This window comes from Hylobates moloch, unplaced genomic scaffold (genome assembly GCF_009828535.3).
Source record: "Hylobates moloch isolate HMO894 unplaced genomic scaffold, HMol_V3 SCAFFOLD_5, whole genome shotgun sequence".
Classification (NCBI taxonomy): domain Eukaryota; kingdom Metazoa; phylum Chordata; class Mammalia; order Primates; family Hylobatidae; genus Hylobates; species Hylobates moloch.
In genome coordinates this window covers 87,354,185-87,375,943 of record NW_026652280.1, presented here as the reverse complement: position 1 = coordinate 87,375,943, position 21,759 = coordinate 87,354,185, and the positions used below count along the sequence as shown (strand labels likewise).

The 21,759-nt window shown below is 44.8% G+C and overlaps 1 protein-coding gene across 7 annotated transcripts in view; it reads right to left on the bottom strand.

Annotated features, from left to right (window-relative positions):
* Positions 1-21,023, bottom strand: part of PPP6R3 (protein phosphatase 6 regulatory subunit 3) — a 159,836-nt gene extending 138,813 nt beyond the window's left edge. For 2 of the 7 annotated variants that reach the window (XM_058439021.1, XM_058439024.1), the window contains exons 1-2: positions 20,925-21,011; positions 2,171-2,253 (exon numbers count right to left, since the gene is read on the bottom strand). The gene's annotated coding sequence lies outside the window, so the exon portion shown is untranslated. Of the gene's footprint in view, positions 1-2,170; positions 2,254-20,034; positions 20,109-20,924 lie in introns of all 7 variants that reach the window. The other 5 variants (XM_058439023.1, XM_032153703.2, XM_032153700.2 and 2 more) reach the window with 5 other exon arrangements.
* Between the last annotated feature and the right edge of the window lie 736 nt (positions 21,024-21,759).

The window sequence follows — 21,759 nt, the reverse complement described above, 5'->3', positions numbered from 1 at the left end:
GATAAGTGCTGGGACTATAGGCATGAGCCACCACACCCAGCCAGGATAATTTTAGTATGATTCTCATTTTACATGTGAAGAAACTGGAGCTTAGAAAGGTGAGATAATTTGCCCAAGGTCAGACAGCTAGTCAGTGGTCACACCAAATTTCTATCCCACTTCTGACCACCTTAATGACCCTCTTCCTAACCACTATGGCCAGACCGCCTCCCTGCTTCCCAGCTGCTTCATCTTAAGATGACTACCTCACACTCATCTAGAAGGAATAAAGAGTTAAAAGTAACACATGTAAAGAATCAAGCGCAAGTGACAATTTAATAGCAGGCACTGAGCAAGCAAAATAAAGACACACCTACCTCCTGCAAGTGGAGGTAAGTAAGCACGGCAGGCTGCTGAAGGTTTACACTAACCACGAGGCACTTTACTAGTAACTGCTACCAAGAACTGAAAAATGTTAGGCCTGACAATATGGTAAACAGAGGGAATGCACTCTACTTTCTTCTAGAGATAGATACAAACATGCCCAGTAATATTTATCTTTAATCCTCACAACAATTCTGCTAAACCAGCTCTCTCTCTCTAACCCATGTCCTCTACAATCCTTTCTCATTCTTTTCTCATAACCCTGAAAGATTATCAATCTTGGCTCTTTGAAGTTTGATGAAGTTACATTGCCTATGCATTTCGAACCCCTTGGCTCCACTGAAAATCACTAAGGTCGTATTCAAGGCAGTTAGTTCTTAACCCTATGCTTCTGGGATCAGCAGTGTGCTCCTGCTGCCACCAAAGCCCCTAACCCTCCTCAATGAAGGCCATGGCAGAGGCAGAGACAGGACCAGAACTGACAGGATCTGCCACTAGAGTGTCACAAAATGAACTAGAGTACTAGCCCCAGCCTACGTGTCATTATGTCCCTCCATGGCTCTTGTTTCTGATTGCCTCTTTTTAATTTATTGGTCAAAGTAAGGCTTTTAATTTTTTTTATGTATAAAATAGTCCCTACCCCTCTCTTGGGATAGGCCATGTATTATAAATGCTAAACTCTACTCTCTTCCTTCCTCAAGACAGATTTGGCTCATAATCTATTTTGATCCACATCCCTTTTTCCAGATTGTTTTTAATGTTCTGTACTTGGCTGGAGTCAATGTTAACATTTTCTAGCAAGCAAATGATCCCATTTCAAAATGGTAATTATCCTTGAAATCATTCCCATTTCTGGATATAAAAAATGAGCTAACTAATGTAAAAGAGTTGAAAATCTCTAAGAAATTCCTGAAATTGACACAAGAACACTCCATATTGAAGGAGGGGGAAAAATATATATTTGCTAACCCTCAGCAAAATGAAAATCCCCTATTGTAATTTTTTAAATATTTTGAATACTAACTGACACTTATTCAAAACACATATTTCGTACTTGGTTATTTGGATGTATAGAGACACCAAAAGAATAATCCAAAATAGCAGATAATACCAGCAACCTAAAAATAAAGCAAAACAAACATTTGCTGGACTGGCCAACATGAGGAGCACTTTAAGCCCAGAATATGTAAAAATCCTGGACACGATATTAAAGCACCTCTTTAAATGCAAAAATATCACATATTAATTTTTTTAAAAAACTAAGACTGATAAAGTTTTTTAAAAACTAGGCTGATAAAAACAAGAAAATTCTCACAGCTACCTCCATCCCTGCCCTAGAAGTTTGTTTCACTAGATGCTAAGTTCTACCAAGGTACAGAATATTATCTATTCTGTTCTTTGGTAAATACCAAGTACCCAGACAGTGTCTGGTACAGAAGAGCTCAATAAATATTTGTTGAACATTGACTACAAATGTACTGAGGGCATTTGGCCATTCTCGTCAAATTAGAGCATGGCAGACAAAGATTGGTTGCCACAAAATCAAAAACAGCAAACACAAGAGGAAATAAGTTTTCAGAAACATCAAAAGATCAGAGCAGAAAAGCATGCAACCACTAGTATTACCTACAGAATACATGGTCCGTATAGCTGAAACAACACATTATAGAAAATATACTAAATATAAGATCTAAACAGAGTAGTAGAAAGAGATAACTGAAAAAGCAGGTGAGAAATATCAAAGCAAAAATGGCTGAGAATTTTTTTTTAATTGAAGAAATATATCAGGCCAGGCACGATAACTCACCCCTGTAATCCCAGCACTTTGGGAGGCCAAGGCAGGATAATCACTTGAGCCTAGGAGAACAGCCTGGTCAACATAGCAAAACCCTGTTCATAAAAAAATACAAAAATTAGCCAGGTGTGGTGGCTTGCACCTGTAGTTCCAGCTACTCGGGAGGCTGAGGTGGGAGGATCACATGAGTCCAGGTGTCCGAGGCTACACTGAGCCAGGATAGCACCACCGCACTCCAGCCTGGGCAATAGAGCAAGGACCTGTCTCAAAAAAAAAGAAACCAACCCTCAGGCAGAGAAAGGATAAGAAATAAGAACTCTACATAAATAATTCTTAGTGAAATTGAAGAATAAGGAGAAAAAAAAGACTTTAAAAAAATGAAAGAAAGAGGTTAGAAGCTAGAGATGACCTGCAGAGAAACGACTGGCATCTAACTTATCACTCTCAATACCAGCAATGGAAAAAGAAGATGAAAGTGCTGGCAAAGTGCTAAGGGAAAACAATCTTCGAGCCAGAACTGGATATGAGGCAAAACAATCTTTTAAGAATGACAATATAAAAGTATAAGTTGAGCGTCCCTCAACAAACAATCCAAAATTAGAAATGCTCCAAAATCCGGCCGGGCGCGGTGGCTCACGCTTGTAATCCCAGCACTTTGGGAGGCCGAGGCGGGCGGATCACGAGGTCAGGAGATCGACACCACGGTGAAACCCCTCTCTACTAAAAATACAAAAAAATTAGCCAGGCGTGGTGGCGGGCGCCTGTAGTCCCAGCTACTCGAAGAGGCTGAGGCAGGAGAATGGTGTGAACCCGGGAGGCGGAGCTTGCAGTGAGCCGAGATCGCGCCACTGCACTCCAGCCTGGGTGACAGAGCAAGACTCCGTCTCAAAAAAAAAAAAAAAAAAAAAAAAATGCTCCAAAATCCAAACATTTTTAATATCACAAGTAAAAAGTTCCACCTCGACCTCATGTGACAGACCACAGTCAAAATGCAGGCACACAACACAGTTTATTCCGCGTCTCCAAGGGGAAAAAGACCCTCCCAGCCCCCTGCATCTGCTGCTGTTTAATAGCGGTTACAGGTATTCCGGTGATACAACCATGCTGCTCAGTTACCCTCTACGCATTATTTTTTAATTGTATTAATGGTATGCCATATCCCTTACTGTTAAGCACTTACATGTGAATAATCGTAAGAAAATGATTGATTACTGAAAGCCTATAAATTCATGTCAGGAACAATAGTGATGCCTAGCAACCACAGATTGTCAACATGGATGGCTGAGATAGTGACACCTTTGCTTTCTGATGGTTCAATGTATACAAACTTCTTTCATATATGAAAATATTGTATAAAATTACGTTCAGACAGGCCGGGCATGGTGGCTCACGCCTGTAATCCCAGCACTTTGGGAGGCTGAGGTGGGTGGATCACAAGGTCAGGAGATCGAGACCATCCTGGCCAACATCGTGAAACCCCGTCTCTGCTGAAGACATAAAAATTAACTGGGCATGGTGGCGCATGCCTGTAGTCTCAGCTACTCCAGAGGCTGAGGCAGGAGAATCACTTGAACCCGGGAGGCAGAGGCTGCAGTAAGCTGAGATCACACCACTGCACTCCAGCGTAGGCGACAGAGCAAGACTCCGTCTCAAAAAAAAAAAAAAATTACCAAGTGCACTAACTCATCAGTTGAGAGTCAAATTATAAACTATAATTTAGCTGTGTAGGGCTTTCAAAAGGCACGCCTAAAACGTTAAGGCCACAAAAGAGCTTGAAAGTAAAAGGGCAGAAAAAGATATATAAGGTAAACAGTAACCAAAAGTCACTTGTCATAGTTACATAACACCTTGACAAAAGATACTTAAGTTTTCGGCCTATATATATATACTTTAGTGAGAAAATATTCATAGAAACAAAGATTTACAGAATGACAAATTGTGCAAGTCACAGGCAACTTTAAAATTCTTAAACTTGGTTGGGCAAGGGGGCTCACACCTCTAAATCTCAACACTTTGGGAGGCCAAAGTGGGAGGATTGCTTGAGCCCAGGAGTTAAAAGACCAGCCTGGGCCGGGCGTGGCAGCTCACGCCCATAATCCCAGAACTTTGGAAGGCTGAGGCAGGTGTATCATGAGGTCAGGAGTTCGAGACCAGCCGGGCGAACATGGTAAAACCCCATCTCTACTAAAAGTACAAAAATTAGCCAGGTATGGTGGTGGGTGCCTGTAATCCCAGCTACTTGGGAGGCTGAGGCAGGAGAATCGCTTGAAACCGGAAGGCAGAGGTTGCAGTGAGCCAAGATCATGCCACTGCATTCCAGCCTGGGCGAAAAAGCAAAATTCTGTCTCAAGAAAAAAAAAAAAAAAGACCAGCCTGGGAAACACAGTGAGCCTGTCTCTACACACACAAAAAAATCTAAACTTTACAGATGCAAAGCAAAAACTGAGTGCTACAGAATCTGACAAATCCCATCACAGAAGGTACAGAACCTCCTCAACTTACCATGGGGCTGGTTATGTCCCAATAAATCGATTGTAAGTTGGAAATTTTATATATATATATATTATATATATATATATATATATTTTTTTTTTTTTTTAAAGAGACAATGTCTCTCTCTGTCTCTCAGGCTGGAATGCAGTGGCACAATCACAGCTTATTACAGCCTCGACCTCTTGGGCTCAAGCAGATCTTCCCACCTCAGTCTCCTGAGTAGCTGGGACTCCAGACACACGCTGCCATACCAACCTAATTTTTTAAATTTTATGTAGAGATGGAGTCTCCCTATGTTGCACAGGCTGGTCTCAAACTCCTGGACTCAAGCAGTCGATCCTCCCACCTCAGACTCCCAAAGTGTCAGGATAACAGGCATAAGCCACCGCACCTGGATGAAAATGAATTTAATACCCTGATAAATTCATCACAGAGCTGAAAAAGCATAAATTGAGCCATCATGAAGTCCAGATGCTCTTCAACTTACAATGGGGTTATGTCCCAATAAGTCTATCATAAAGTGGAAAAATCCTAAGTCAAACTATCACAAGTCAGGGACATCCAGTGTTGTATTCTAACACCCACCCCCATCCCCCACCAACTAACAGAACAAGCAGAAAAAAATTAAGGATACTAGTTTGAACAGAGATGGAAAAGCCTCACCTTATAATTGGAAATACACATTCTTTTAAACACACATAGAATACTGATGAAAATCTGCACAACCTAAAACTAGCCTCAACAAATTTCTTTTTTTTTTTTTTTTTTTTTTTTTTTTTTTTGAGACGGAGTCTCGCTCTGTCGCCCAGGCTGGAGTGCAGTGGCGCGCTCTCGGCTCACTGCAAGCTCCGCCTCACAGGTTCACGCCATTCTCCTGCCTCAGCCTCTCCGAGTAGCTGGGACTACAGGCGTCCGCCACTACGCCCGGCTAATTTTTTTTTGTATTTTTAGTAGAGACGGGGTTTCACCGTGGTCTCGATCTCCTGACCTCGTGATCCGCCCGCCTCAGCCTCCCAAAGTGCTGGGATTACAAGCGTGAGCCACCGCGCCCGGCTAACAAATTTCAAAGAGTCAAAATCACATTAAACCACATTTTTTTAACACTTTTATTTTTTATTTTTTTTTTATTTTTAAGAAACAGTCTCGTAGCCGGGCGTGGTGGCAGGCACCTGTAGTCCCAGCTACTCGGGAGGCTGAGGCGGAGAATGGCGTGAACCCGGGAGGCGGAGCTTGCAGTGAGCCAAGATTGCGCCACTGCACTCCAGCCCGGGTGACAGCGAGACTCCGTCTCAAAAAAAAAAAAAAAAGAAACGGTCTCACTGTCACCCAGGCTGGAGTACAGTGGTGCAATCATAGCTCACTACTGCAGCCTCGAAGTCCTGGGCTCAAGCGATCCTCCCACCTCAGCCTCCTGAGTAGCTGTGACTACAGGCACAAACCACCACGCCCAGTTAATTAAAAAAATATATATATGTAGAGCTGGGGTCTCACTATGTTGTCCAGGCTGGTCTCAAACTCCTGGGCTCAAGCATCCTCCTGCCTAGGCTTTACAAAGTGCTGGGAATGCAGGTGTGAGCCATCATACCAGCCCTAGTAACACAACTTAAGTTTGTCATCAATAACAAAGATTTTAAAAAGATAAATATGCCAAGATTTGAAATCATAATGAAAATTTGAATATATTCAGAATTAAAGATAAAAATTATACATAGCAAAACTTATAGCATATAGCTAAAGTGGTGCTTAAAAGGAAATTACTACTTTATTTAGATATGTATGTACATGTAAGTATATAAAAAGGTTGAAAATTAATGACCTAAACATACTGTTTAAGAAGTTAAATATTGGTGATTAATTACAAATATGATAGAGATGCAAAAGATAGTAAGTCAGAATTTTATGCCGATATATTTGAAAATACAGACAAGAATAAACAAACTTTTTAACATAAACTACCAAATGTGACTCAGGAAAAAACAAAGATTTTAATAATCCTATAAATATTAAAACATCCAAATAAGTAATTTAAAAATCTGAGACAGAAAACACCAGGCCCCAATGGTCTTACCGGCAAGGCTTACCAAACCTTCCAGGAACAGATAATTCCCTTTTACATAAACTCTCAAGAGAATAAAAATAAGGAAATACTAGTTTGTTTTATTAGACTAGAATAATCTTGATGACAGAACTCATCAAGGTTGATATATAAAAAGGCAAATTACAGGCCAATCTCACCATGAACATGGACACATAAATCATAAGGCATTAGGTAAGTTAAAAACAGGAAAAATACAGCATTTCTTTTTTGCAAAAAGAGCAAGGACAAAAGATTTAAGTGAGCTTTCCTCTAAATAAGATATACAAATAGCCAATAAGATATTTAAAAGATAATCAGGCTGGACGCAGTGGCACATGCCTGTAATCCCAACACTTTGAAAGGCCAAGGTGGGCGGACTGCTTGAAGCCAGAAGTTCGAGACTAGCCTAGGCAACAAAGCAAGACCCCTGTCTCTACAAAAATAGTAAAAATTAGGCAGGCATGGTGGTGTGTGCTTGTAGTCCCAGCTACTCGGGAGGCTGAAGCGAGAGGATTCCTTGAGCCCAGGAGTTCGAAGCTGTAGTAAGCTATGATCACGCCACAGTGCACTTCAGCCTAGGTGACAGAGCAAGACCTTGTCTCAAAAAAAAAAAAAAGGGTAATTGCTTTTTAACATGCAAATAGCCAAAAAGCTATATAAAAAGACACTCATCAGCATTAGCCATAAGGAAAAGGCAAATCTTCAAAATGTTAAAGTTACCACATTATCCAACAATTCCACTCCTACGTATACACCAAGAGAAATAAAACCATGTCTACCCAAAGACTTGTATGCAAATATTCACAAGTATTACTCACAATAGCCAAAAAGTAGAAATCCAGTAATAAAGAGACAAAAATAAACAAGGCAGAGTGTTCTTCCTATTCTTTCACTTAACAATCAACACAGGATACTTATGTGACCACACATCAAGCAATCAGTTCTGCAGCAGATGCCAGGTGGGTGTCCTCCAATTCAATTCCAACACCATCTACCTGGAGATAGAGTCAGATCCCACAGGGTGAGGACTCAGTCCCACAAGACTGCCCTCGACTTGTGATGCCAATCACAAGCTCCAGGTTGTTTTACCTGTGCTTCTCCCCCAACAGCTATAAACTGGGGTTCCCATAACCCACTCCTTGGGTTTGATTAATTTGCTAGAGTGGCTTACAGAACTTAGGGAAACAAGTTTACCAGTTTATTATAAACGATATTACAAAGGATACAGATGGAGAGATGCGCATGGCAAGGTAAGAGGGGAGGGGCTCAGAGCTTCCATGCCCTCTATGGGCACACCACCCTCCAAGAACCTCCATGTGTTCTAGAAGTTTCTAGAACCCAGTCTTTCTAGGTTTTTATGGCAGTGACATTACTTGGGCACAACTGATTATATCATTGGCAGTTGATCAATTCAATGTTCAGCAAATCTCCTCTCACTGAAGGCTGACGGTGGAGCTGAAAGTCCCAACCCTCTAATCATGGCTAGGTCTTTCCAGTGACCAGCCCCTAACCTGAAGCTACCTAGGTCAGCTAGCCATCAGTCAACTCATACGCATACAAAAAGACACTTATCGTTTTGGAAAGTCCAAAGATTTTAGGAGCTGTATGCCCAGAAACTATGCCAAGGATGAAAATCAAATATATATTTCACAGGAAACAAATGTCCATCAACTGATGAATGGATAAATAAAATGTGGTATATCCATACAATTGAACACTATTCAGCAACTAAAAAGAATGAAGGACTGATACTGATACATGCTAAAACATGGATGAAACTTGAAAACATGCTAAGTTGAAAGAAGCTAGTCACAAAAGACAACATATTGTATGATTCTATTAATAAGAAATGTCCAGAATAGTCCAATGGGTACAAGGTGGTTTTGTTGTCGTTGAGGGGGTGACAAAAATGTTACAAAGTTAGATTGCGGTGATGATTGCACAGTTCTATGAATATATTAAAATCCACTCAGTTGTGCACTTTAAATTGATCAACTGAATAGTATATGAATTACCTCTCAATAACGTTGTCATTAAAAAAAAAAAAAAACCCTGAGATGTAAGTTTACATCCACCAAACTTGCAAATATTAAAGTCTGACAATACCAAGGGCTGACAAGGATGTAGGACAGTGCTGGTAATGAAGTAAAGAGGTACAATCATTTTGGAAAACAATTTGCACCATCTAGTAAAGTTGAAGATGTACATGTCCCACTACCCTGCAATTCTCTACGTGGCTGGTACCTTGGAGAAATGCATCTGCACTTGTTTAAGGCAGCATTCCTTCTTACTAGAAACAATTCTATTCTCCAATGGCAGGACAAAGAAGAAAATGAGACATATTCAGTCTGCAATATAACAGAGAAGTGAAGAGGGATAAACCACAACCACACGCACCAATGTGGGCAAACCTCTCCGTCTGCACGCCTTCCCTTCCCAGCTTTATCACCACGTCCCACCAACATCATCACTCCCTGGCCTCTCTCTTGCTTTGCTATTTCTGATTAGGAAAACCACAACCCCAGTTAAATGAAGCAATGCCTACTCTCCTTCCAGGAAAAATAACAAATCTTGCTGTCTTCACTGAAACTCAGGACTGCTACCCTCAGGTAGGCCATTCCATTCACACACATTCTTACTTTCCCACAGAATATGTCATACTTCCTCCTCTCTCCTCACACCCCGCCAGCCCCAACTCCCCCTCATTCTCACTGACTGCTGAGAACTCTTCCATTTCACCAAGAAAAAAAAAAGATGCCAACGTCCACATGCTCCCACTATCCCATCTCCTCTAGTCTGCTCTCCCTCCTCCTACCAGGGAGGAGCCCATGGATGCCAACTCTCCACATGGGCACCCACCCATTTCCTGCTGCCTTCCCAAGAATGTGGCTCCAGCAAGGGTCACCTCTCCTAATTCATCACGTCATTCATCCTCTAGAGAATTACTTCACCAACACTGCAAAAATGCTATGGTTTCTCCCACCTCAACACCTCAGGATCCCAAATCTCCCTTCATCACTGTGGCAAATCCCATGACAGAGCTCTCTCTACTTGCCCTTCTCTTCTCTCAATCCTTGTGAATGCTCCCTTCCAGGCTTTTCCTGCACCACCATGTGGGAACAGCTCTCATCAAGATCGTCGATGAATTCCACGCTGCCAGAGCCATGAGACGAGTCTCGGTCCTAATCTCAGGTGACCTCACAGCAGCAGCACTGGCAGAGGTCCCCACTCCATCCTCCGTGACAACACTTTCCCAAGGCCTCAAAGCTGCTCCTTCCACCTTCTAGAGGCTGCCGTAGAGCCCCATTCCTTCAGTGCTCTCTCTCAACCTCGAGACTGTTAAATGCCACTAAACACTGAAGATTCCTATTTCTTTCCTTTTTTTTTTTTTTTCTGAGACGGAATGTCGCTCTGTCACCCAGGCTGGAGTGCAGGGCACGATCTCGGCTCACTGCAAACTCCACCTCCCGGGTTCACGCCATTCTCCTGCCTCAGCCTCCCGAGTAGCTGGGACTACAGGCACCCACCACTAAGCCGGCTAATTTTTTAAATTTTTTTAGTAGACACGGGGTTTCACCATGTTAACCAGTATGGTCTCAATCTCCTGACCTTGTGATCCGCCCGTCTCAGCCTCCCAAAGTGCTGGGATTACAGGCGTGAGCCACCGCGCCCAGCCCGAAGACTCCTATTTCTATCTGCAGCCTAGATCTCTCCCTTGAGCAGCGAACACCCCAATCCAGCATATCTCCAATCTGCTCTCCAAAAGCTTCAAAAACTGAACATGCACAAAACCCAACTCCTGATCTTACTTCCACAGCCTGTTCTTCCCATAGTCTTCCCTTTCCTTATACATGGCAACGCCTACCAGCTGCAAAAATCCCTGGTATCATCTTTTACTCCTCTCTCACACCCACTCCAATCTGCCAGCAAATCCTGTCTGCTCTTCCTTTTCAAGAAGGATCCAGCAGCCAACCTCTTCTCACTCCCACCCCTGCTCCCCTTCAGTCCCAGCTGCCATTACTGCTCTCCTGGATCACTGCCAGAGCGTCCAACCTCCCTCCAGCAGCACAGGACAGTTATTCTTAACACAGCTTCAGGGGACCTTTAGAAACCACATCACGTGACACCTCTGCTCAAAACACCAAACGACTTACCCATCTCACTCAGAGAAAAAGACAAGATCTTAACAATGGTCAGTGTGACCTATCCCCCTCCTCCCATCTCCCCCATCCATCTGGCCTATTCTCCTCCTACTCTCCCTCAGGCTCCTCACTCCAGCCACACTGACCTCCGCTGCCCCTCCAACACAGCAGACATGCCTCCTTCTTAGCACCTTGTCCTGCTGACCCTCCGCCTATAATGCTGCCCCTACCCCACTCCCACCCACAGCCTTGTGGCTGGGTCCCTCCACTCCTTCTGTTGACTGCTGTATTTCAATCTGCAGACAACAAGCACTCCCCTACACCCCACCTCTCCTGGTTTACTTTTCTCCTTGTTTGTATTACCACATGGCTTCTATATCTTTCATTTATCTGTTAACTGTCTTTCCCCTACCAAAATGTAAGCTCCATGAAAACAAGGACTTTTCATCTGCTTTGCTTACTGTTAACATGCCCAGCAGTAGAACAGTGTTTAAGACATGGTAAGTACTCAAACATCTGAATAAACGGATCACAGAAACAATGTTGAGTGGGGGCAAAAAAAAAGACAAAGTGACTCCATTTACATTGTCTAAAGGAATGCAAAAATGAAGTTACATTATATAAGGATACACTCGTAGTTTGCAACACCATAAAGTAAAGCAGAAAAAAGATACATGCAAGGTATTTGCCTTCGGGAGGTCAGAAAGGGAAGTGGTGAGACGAGGACACAGGGAGCCAAAGGTATGGCAACCTTCTATTTCCTAAGCTGGTTAGTGCGTACACAAGTGTCAGTTCTAATGTTTAATATCTGGGCACATGCTGATATACACTCTTTGAATTCATAGTCCAATTACGAGTTAAAATAAAAAACAGATTAGAGGCCAGGCATAGTAGTTCACATCTGTAATCTCAGCACTTTGGGAAAACAAGGTGGGAGGATTGCTTGAGCCTAGGAGTTTAAGAACAGCCTGGGCAACATAGGAAGATCTTGTCTCTACAAGAAAAAAAAAAAAATTTACCTGGGTGTGGTAGCATGTGCCTATAGTACCAGCTACTCGGGAGGCTAAGGTGAGAGAATCGTTTCAGCCAGGGACGTCGGTCAAGGCTGCAGTGAGCTACACGTTACTCCAGCCTGGGACTCTATCTCAAAAAAATAAACAAAAACCACTGCACTCTAGCCTGGGATTACACCACTGCACTCCAGATTACATCACTGCACTCTAGCCTGGGACTCTATCTCAAAAAGATAAACAAAAACAAAACAGATTAGAGCAGGCATTGACAAACTATAACCCACAGGCCAAATCCAACCCTCCGCTTTTATAAGTAAAGTTCTATTGGAAGACAGCCGCCTTCATTTGTTTACAGATTGGCTATGGCTGCTTTCACACTACAAAAGCAGAGTTGAAGGCCGGGCGCCATGGCTCACGCCTGTAATCCCAGCACTTTGGGAGGCCGAGGCGGGCGGATCACGAGGTCAGGAGATCGAGACCACCCTGGCTAACACGGTGAAACCCCGTCTCTACTAAAAATACAAAAAATTAGCCGGGCGCCGTGGCGGGTGCCTGTAGTCCCAGCTACTCGGGGGGCTGAGGCAGGAGGATGGCGTGAACCTGGGAGGCGGAGCTTGCAGTGAGCCGAGATCGCGCCACTGCACTCTGGCCTGGGCGAAAGAGCAAGACTCCGTCTCAAAAAAAAAAAGCAGAGTTGAGTACTTGCAGAGACCATTTAGCCTCCAATGCCTAAAATATTTACTAACTGGCCCTTTACAGAAAAAATCTGCAAACCCTCAATAGAGCTGTCTGGTTATAATGCAGAATTTGTAAAGAAATTAAGTGCAAAATCAAAAAGATCCAATCATCTGTTAACATATATTGATCCTTCAAGGCATATGTGATTATCCACACTATGTTGAAAAAAGGATTCTATATAAAATGTGAGACTCCAAAGCAAACAAAGTTACCCTACAATGTCCTGAGTGCCAGAAAAGAATAAACTTAAAAGATGTTTTGGAAAGCAAACTGCAAACCTCAAATTTATGATCTCTACTCCACCAACAGAAATTATGTTATATATGTTCTAATTTATATTCATATTCACAGTTATGTACATTAAAACACATATAACATACTCCAAATTTGGAGGAAGAAAATTTGCGTATCAACACTAACTCTGCAACCTCCCCGCCACTGAAACCACCATCACCCTGACTTCCCCAGAGCAGCTGGTTAGACCTCCAGGCCTCTCTACGATCCTATAATATTCCATTTCTCTCCTTGAGATCATTCACTGCACCTTGGAGTTGTTTCAGTACTTTTGTTACAAAATACTATACCTATGATGGGAGGATCATAGCTGCTGAGTCCATCTAAGGGTGTAATAACAAGAAGCCCACTATGAAAAGGGGCAGTCATTCAGAGTGTTGTTTAATCAGAAGGGGCAGGGTCTCATTTGCAGACAAAAGAGACAGATAAGACCTGTCCATTGTCCAAAGGCAATAGAAACCCTGTGTATCTCTATGTCAACAAAAAAGAACTCCTCAACTACTATACAGTGACAAAAAACTGACACATACTATCACCAAAAATAAAATTCCAGACGTTAACCACTTATTCTGAATTCTAAGTAAAATCCAGCTGTGATGTCACTCTTGAAACAAATAGCACTTAAAACTGTAGTCTGGTGGGACCATCACAACCCTATGGAATCACCGGGGCTGAGATTTCTCCACTCCTTCTGGTTCCATTCTTCTGCATGGCCTCCATTTTTCTGTAAGAATCAATGGGCTGGGCGTGGTGGCTCACGCCTGTAATTTCAACACTTTGGGAGGCCAAGACGGGCGGATCACTTGAGGTCAGGAGTTTGAGACCAGCCTGGCCAACATGGTGAAACCCCATCTCTACTAAAAATAAAAAATTAGCCGGGTGTGATGGCACGCGCCTGTAATCCCAGCTCTCGGGAGGCTGAGGCAGGAGAATAGCTTGAACCTGTAAGGCGGAGGTTGCAGTGAGCCGAGATTGCGCCACTACACTCCAGCCTGGGCAAGAGTGAGACTCCGTCTCAAAAAATAAAATAAAATCAATGACCTCTAAGTTTTGTTCCAGCCCAAAACCATGATTCTCATGAATGGAAGCCTCAGTCAATTGTCAAGACTAGTCAGTGTTCCTCCCACTACGCCCATCTGAGGACCAAAGCCCAACCAATCTGACCAGCCAACCATGGAGCAGGCAGTGTGAACTGCCCTGATTAGGGTCTCAGTGTGACATGTGTTCTCAGGCAAGCTCTTTTTTCTCAAAGTGTGTCTCTGCCACCAGAATTTTTGTTCAGATTTACATGGAGGTATAGGAAACCCAAGGCTCCAACTAACAGTCCCACACAGCTTTCTCCAAGTCTGGCTGACTCAACATCAGTCTGCAGCCGTTTTAGTCCTGCTCTCTAATGTTCCTAAAAACAATCTTTCATTCATCTTTTCTTGGCCCATCAGATTTCATGGTAGTCAATCTCTGGGGAATTCAAACCACTTCAAGTCACTATATATTTCCACTGTAAGAAATTCTGGAACTAATAATCCCGTGGTTTTCCCCAGAGTTACTGTGAAGTACAAAATCAGAGCCTCCTTATATCTGTAAAAAGATGTTCAGAACCTACCGAACTTTAATTGTATAAGTTCAGTCAACTGTATAGTCTTCACTAACGCATCTAAAACAGGTCAACTCTAGCCAGCCGTAAGTGACAATTAGTAAATAGCCTCTACTCGGGGTAAAGCCAGCTCTTTGCCCAGTCTGTGACATGAAAATGTCCTAGCTAGGGCCGGGTGCGGTGGCTCATGCCTGTAATCCCAGCACTTTGGGAGGCCAAGGTGGGCAGGTCACGAGGTTAAGAGATCGAGACCATCCTGGCTAACACAGTGAAACCTCGTCTCTACTAAAAACACAAAAAATGGCCGGGCACAGTGGCTCACACCTGTAATCCCAGCACTTTGGGAGGCCGAGGCGGGCGGATCACAAGGTCAGGAGATCGAGACCATCCTGGCTAACACGGTGAAACCCCATCTCTACTAAAAATACAAAAAAAATTAGCCGGGCGTGGTGGCGGGCACCTGTAGTCCCAGCTACTTGGGAGGATGAGGCAGCAGAATGGTGTGAACCTGGGAGGTGGAACTTGCAGTGAGCCGAGATCGCGCCACTGCACTCCAGCCCGGGCGACAGTGCGAGACTCCGTCTCAAAAAAAAAAAAAAAAAAAAATACAAAAAATTAGCCAGGCATGGTGGCCGGCACCTGTAGTCCCAGCTACTGGGGAGGCTGAGGCAGGAGAATGGCATGAATCCGGGAGGCAGAACTGGCAGTGAGCCGAGACCGTGCCACTGCACTCCAGCCTGGATGACAACAACAAAAAAAAGAAAATATCCTAGCTAGGCATAGAGATAAGAAACCTTTTCACATACTGTCAGATACCCTTTTACTTGCTTCTTTACCATGTAGCCAATCTACCTGGTATCCAAATGTCAGTCTGTAATCTTTCAAAACCTGAAATAAACTGAGTATTGATCTGACTAGCAACTATCTCCCTTCTCATAAAACTAAAGGGGGTGAGAAGGAGGAAGAAAGGGGGCTTCCATGACAAATAAATCTAAGCCAAAGTCAAAAGGCCAAAACGAAATCTCCAGTCAACCTACATCCATAGTGCAGCAGGAAAAACACCCACTCCCACTTGAAGTAGCATCCATTTCAAGAATGCTGGAAACGTTTTGCAAAAACCTACAGCAAGCTTCAGACGGGTCTGGAACCAGAGAGTCAGTGTCTGAGGTTTGGTCAACGGATAACTGTTGTGTAGGGAGCTATAAACACCTATTTGTCATTACAAAACAGCTTCAGTATGGGAAGAATGGCACTGCTTTTTAAGACTCCCCAAACTAAGGAGGCAAGTTGAAGTAACCATTTCCTATAAATGAGTAACAAAGTGTAACTCTCTTATTCTTTTGCAAAACTTCTGGCAATCTCAACCAACCAAAGTTTAAACAAACCAACCAACTGACCAGCAAACAGAAGCTCTTTCCTCCCAGGCCCCACTGACACCATGTACAATTCTTAACAGCTTTGCCCTCTCTTGTAATTGCTTGCCTCTTCCTCTAGACTGCAGGTCCTTAAGGGCCTGTTCATCAGTGACTCCCTAATACAGTTCCTAGCAGAGTAAGGACTCAATTAATGTATCTGCTGATCAAATAAATGGATATTAGAAGTAGATGGGGGTCACTGGTAGTTCTCAACACAGGCATAGGCCGAATTTCAGGATGAAGAATAAGAAAATGCCTCCATGACCTTTTGTAACTTCAGATATTAACATTTAGTTGCTAAAAATGTATAGTTTTCCTAATATTCTTCCATTCCATAAACTAGATAATCTAAATTTTAATATGAGCAAAAAAGATCTACCCTTCTCTCTACCACTGCATCTCATCTCCCCAGGAGAAAAGAACACTTCTCTGTTGGGATCAGGGTCTAGGGCACAGAAAAGTCCAATTTACCAGTGGGCAAGATCACTGTGTTAAAGGCTGAGCATACTGTATGCCTGTCTGTGCCCTCAATAGGCAGAACTGGTAAAGTGATCCAGGGCTAATTCTCTGGGAATAGGTCTTTATTAAAACAAAAACAAAAACAAAAAACAGGCATGGTGGCTCACGCCTGTAATCCCAGCACTTTGGGAGGCCGAGGCAGGCGAATCACTTGAGGGTCAGGAGATCGGGACCAGCCTGGCCAACATGGTGAAACCCCATCTGTACTAAAAATACAAAAATGAGCCAGGTGTGGTGGCACGCACCTGTAATCCTAGCTACTCAGGAGGCTAAGGCAGGAGAATCACTTGAACCCAGGAGGCAGAGGTTGCAGTGAGCCAAGCCAAGATCATGCCACTGCACTCCAGCCTGGGTGACACAGTGAGGCTGTCTCCAAAAAAAAAAAAAAGTTGAAGCTGGCATCTAAAAACAAACCTGAGCGCTGACTGACAAAAGGAGGGCAAAAGATACATAACTCAAAAATTACAGTAGTGTAAGATTATTCAGCACAGAAGCAAACTCTAAATATCTAAGAATTTTGCTTAGTTTCAGCACAGTATGGTAATATATTTTCATGAGGTTAAGAAAAAAAAGTCCTAAGATATTTTATAAAATCAATTTACTTAACAAATGCTTCTAAAGTTCAGTCTTCAGGCATCTGAAAAATGGTTAAGTATACCATCTAAATAATCCCTACTACTAAATAATCTCCAAGGCAGGATCTAGGAACTGCAAAGACCAAGTTCACAGATCACCCAAAGGAACCCTTAACTCACAAACAGTCCCTAAACCTGTGGTGTAAAACAGTGGTTCCAAAATTAAGCTGCATTTCAGTATTGTCCGGGAAGCTTTTTAAAAATAGATTCTCGTGGCCAGGCATGGTGGCTCACGCCTGTAATCCCAGCACTTTGGGAGGCCGAGGCGGGTAGATCACGAGGTCAGGAGTTCAAGACCAGCCTGGCCAAGATATGAAACTCCATCTCTACTAAAAATACAAAAAACAGCCGGGCATGGTGGTGGGTGCCTGTAATCCCCACCACTCGGGAAGCTGAGGCAGAGAATTGCTTAAACCCAGGAGGCAGAGGTTGCAGTGAGCCGAGATGGCACCATCGCACTCCAGCCTGGGCGACAGAGCGAGACTCGTCTCAAAAAAAAATAAGATTCTCAATCCCACCACAAATTTCCAGAGGTGGAGTCCAACATCCATGGTCTTGAAAAATTTCTAATTATTCTAATGCAGGCTTATTCTAATGCAGGCCAGTCTCGCATCTATCTAAGTGCAGGATTTCTCAACCTCAGCAGTGTTGCTATTTGGGACTGGATACTTTTGCTGGCGGGCAGGGAGGAGGCTATGCTGGACACTGTAGGATGTTTAGCAGTATCCTTGGCCTCTACTCTCCAGAAGCACACTGCCCACTCCCAGAGGTGTAACAAGCAAAAATGTGTCCAGACACTGCCAAATGTTTCCTGGGGGGTGGGCGGGAATCACCCCCAACTGAGAACTCTTGAACTAGAGTAAATCAAAAAACAATCATTTGAAGTTAAGAAAGGAAAGAAATATGAAAGCTGTTTAAAGCCAAGAGGCCAGGTCTTTTTTTCAGTACGATCTTAGAAAAAGTAGCAGCCCATACTGGGGTGCAGACCATAATTTCTAAGGACCAAGTCAATGCTGAGTTTTAGTTGAGCAGAAAGAAGAGCTTTATTTTCACTATCATTTACTCTTATTTAGTAAAATACTGTAAAATTTTAGACCAAAACACATACACACACACAAACACACACACACACACAGAGGCTGCCTCTCAAATACTGAAAATGAAGAACTAGACGATGGAAGTTGTCACAGAAATAAAATACCGATCGTGACACTTGTTTTAAAGAGATGTTTATTTGTAATAAGCACATAAGCACATTATCTCTGTACCAAATAGGTGCAAAGCCCTGTCTTTTTTTTTTTCCTGAGACTGAGTCTCGCTCTGTCTCCCAGGCTGGACTTGGCTCACTGCAACCTCCACCTCCCAGGTTTAAGCGATTCTCCTGCCTCAGCCTCCTGAATAGGTGGGATTACAGTCACGCGCCACCATGACCGGCTAATTTTTGTATTTTTAGTAGAGACAAGGTTTCACATGTTGGCCTGGTCTCGAATTCCTGACCTTAAGTGATCCACCAGCCTCGGCCTCCCAAAGTGCTGGGATTACAGGCGTGAGCCACCGCGCCCAGCCAAAGCCTTATCTTAAAAAGCTAGGCAACCTCATCCTGTCAATGTTACTTCTATTCATTTTCTGCTCAGCTATGATCTGATTCTCAAATTCTCAATTAGTTCATTGAAACTAACAACTTTTTGCTTGTTGACTTTGCTTTGCTATACTTTACACAAATGCTAGACTTCTAAACCCAAAACAATCTTCTTCCTGTCCTTAAGTTCCACCAGCAAGATACTCATCTCTACTTAAGACTGAGTCCATCAAAACACACTTATCTCCAATACAGCAAACCAAGTCCCAAGTAAACACAGCAATACCAGGGGAAGGTACACGGAAGGTTTCGAGTACCATGGAGGAGAGCAAGCGGTAAAGGACTGTCAGTTTATTTCTGAGTGCAGGCATTTTGTTCAATGTTCTAGACTCCTTGACCAGACATGCTGAAGTGGAGAATACCTCCCAAAGTATCCCTCCAGGACAAAAGCTATTTCCCAAACTATCTTTGCTGAAGAATACTGCAATTCATGGTACCCTTACAGCCCTCAGTAACAACGAGGAGTACACTAAGAAACCCTGAAGTTACTGATTTGGGGGGCAGTCACCCAGAAACTAGTATCCAAAAGCACATGAGGAATAAAGCCCGACTTAAGCTTCTGATGGGCTTTTCTGTATTTAACCACCTCTTTAAACATTCTGAGGTGCTACTACTCATTAATTACTCTGGTAAATGTTCCTAATTTAAGGAATGTTCAAAACCCCTGTCCTGAAAAAATTAAAATAACTTCTAGTTTTACTTTTTCAGCCCAACTGACTCTTACATAGAGCTTTCTAAAGACAGTCACCAAGAGTCAGGGCTCAAATGCTCATCTGACTTCCCAATAGTACCGAAACATTTAAAAATCAAATTTAAATTAAATAATAATAGCCATTAACTAGCCTAACCACTAATCAGCCACCGAGGTGATTCTATGTGCCAGGGACGGTTCTAGCTGTTTTATATGTATTAGGGCAATTGTCCTGACAAACTTATGGCTGGGACACTTACTATTATTCCCATACTACAGAGAAAAAAAAAAAAAAAGAGAGGCTGGGTAACTTGCCCAAGGTCACAGAGCTAAAAGGTGGTCACTGACTACACTCCACAGTGAGGAAAACCCAACCACCACCATAACTGGGTCTCATACACTTGCTACTTGAGGCACGTTTCGATGGTTGGAACCCTGGAGTCCCTGTCCCCCTCGAAGCCTATCTGCAACATGACCTTGAGGACAAAAATCAAAGTAAACTTCCCACGAATAAAGGACACCACCCCGTCAACAAGTGCTGCGAGGATGAAAGGGAACGCCTGTCAAACATCCCCTCCCATAAAAGCAAAACAGACCCAAAGCCCCACAGAGAAAACGTGAAGTACCAGGAAAATGACATTAAGTCACGCGGTTGAAACGTCAGGGCACGGAGGTACATCCAAAGACCCATCCCGTTCACCTATAATTAAAAAGTCCAAATTGTGATCACAGCCAGCAGGACCTCAACAGGAAACACCTCCAAGTAAATAGTGAATGGGCTTCTTTAAGAGGGAGGGACTTCAAGCCACAAGAAGGACCACCCCCGCCCCCCCATCCCCGGCTCAAATACACTAGGGAGGTATTCGAGACAGTCTACATCCGAGCCACCTCACAGGAGTTAAAAAGCCACTGGGAAGGGTACTGGGAGCCTCGGAACTGGCTGGTGTGGATCCCGATGACTCTGCGGCGAATTAACAGAAACCCACAAAACTTGTTTCCCGGAGAGCAGAGTCCAACAATGGTCTTCGCGACTCTTGACGGCCAGTTGCTGCCTCAACTTGACACGCTCCCCGAGGCCCCCGGGAGGAACTGGCCGGGAGGCCCAGCGAGAGCGGAGACCGGGCGCGGGCTGGGCGGTGGGCGACACTGCGGGCCGCGGCCGGCGGGCGGGAAGGCTGGAGCCAGAGCCGGGTCAGGGGCGCGCCTCGCCCGCCCGGCGCGCCAGGCCGCGAACGTCAATGAGGCACAAAGTTTGCCACCCCGGCCGCGTCCCGCTCCCGGCGCCCGTCCTGACGGGGCCCCCGGCTGACAGGAGCGGACGGGGAGCGGCCGGGAAGGACTCGGCGCCGCGCCTCCCGGGCCGGCGGAGCGACGAATTCCGGGGGGGGAGGGGAGAGGGGCCGGGACGTTCCCTCCCTGAGCCGCCGAGGCCCAAGTGGAGGGGCCCCGCGCCTGCCCGCGCACCTCTCACACCCCGCGCCGCGACCTGCTCCGGCGCCTCCCCCACCCCCATTACCTGGAGGTGCCCACGACCCGCCGCTAGTTGCGCTCAGGCGGGAAACGCGCTCACCGACACCATCAGCGAAGCGCCCAAAATGGCGGACGTATCAAGCAGGCCTTGAGTTCCCCCCGCCCTCCCTCTGGCCGCCTCTCAGCCAATCGCGGCCCTGCCCCCGCCCCCAGCTCCGGGCTCATTGGCCTCTCTCTCCCGCCCCCTACCACCTATTGGATCGCCTAGCGGCTCCTTTGACTCCATTCCGATTGGCCCGCAAGCCTCGTCAGTCAAGCGCGAGGGGCGCATTCTTTTCCCATAGACTTGACGGATCCGGAACCTCTAGGACCCCGGAGCCTGAGAAACAAATCAGAAACCGGGAGAAACCTGGCTGGGTCCCCCTACGCCGTAGCAACAGCAGGTCCTCCGCTTGACGGACGCTTCGGACCACCAATCCGAGTGGCCAATGCTTTTTAAAACTAAATTGAGCCAAGCCAATCATGGCCGTGGAGCCGGAGCCACGAGGGAGCCAATGGGGTGGCGCGCTGGCCGGGCGGGGCGGGGGCGGTGGGGGACACCGGTGATGACGTGAGGCACAATACGCGCCGGCTGCAAAGGTTAGTCCGACTTAGGGAATCAGCTAAAGTGGTGGAGCGCTCGTTTGGTATGTCAGAGGCAACGTGATCGATGCCCGCATTCTCCGCAGCGGAATTTTATCAGAATGATCTCCCATTGCGGCTTCTTTACCCGAAAGAGGTGGCTGTCCTGGAAGCGGGGTCAAGGTGAGGGATCGCGGAATCTCCCTACCTGTGCCCCACCGCCAAAAGTGTCCTTGTCCTGGAGGAAGGATTTAGACGAG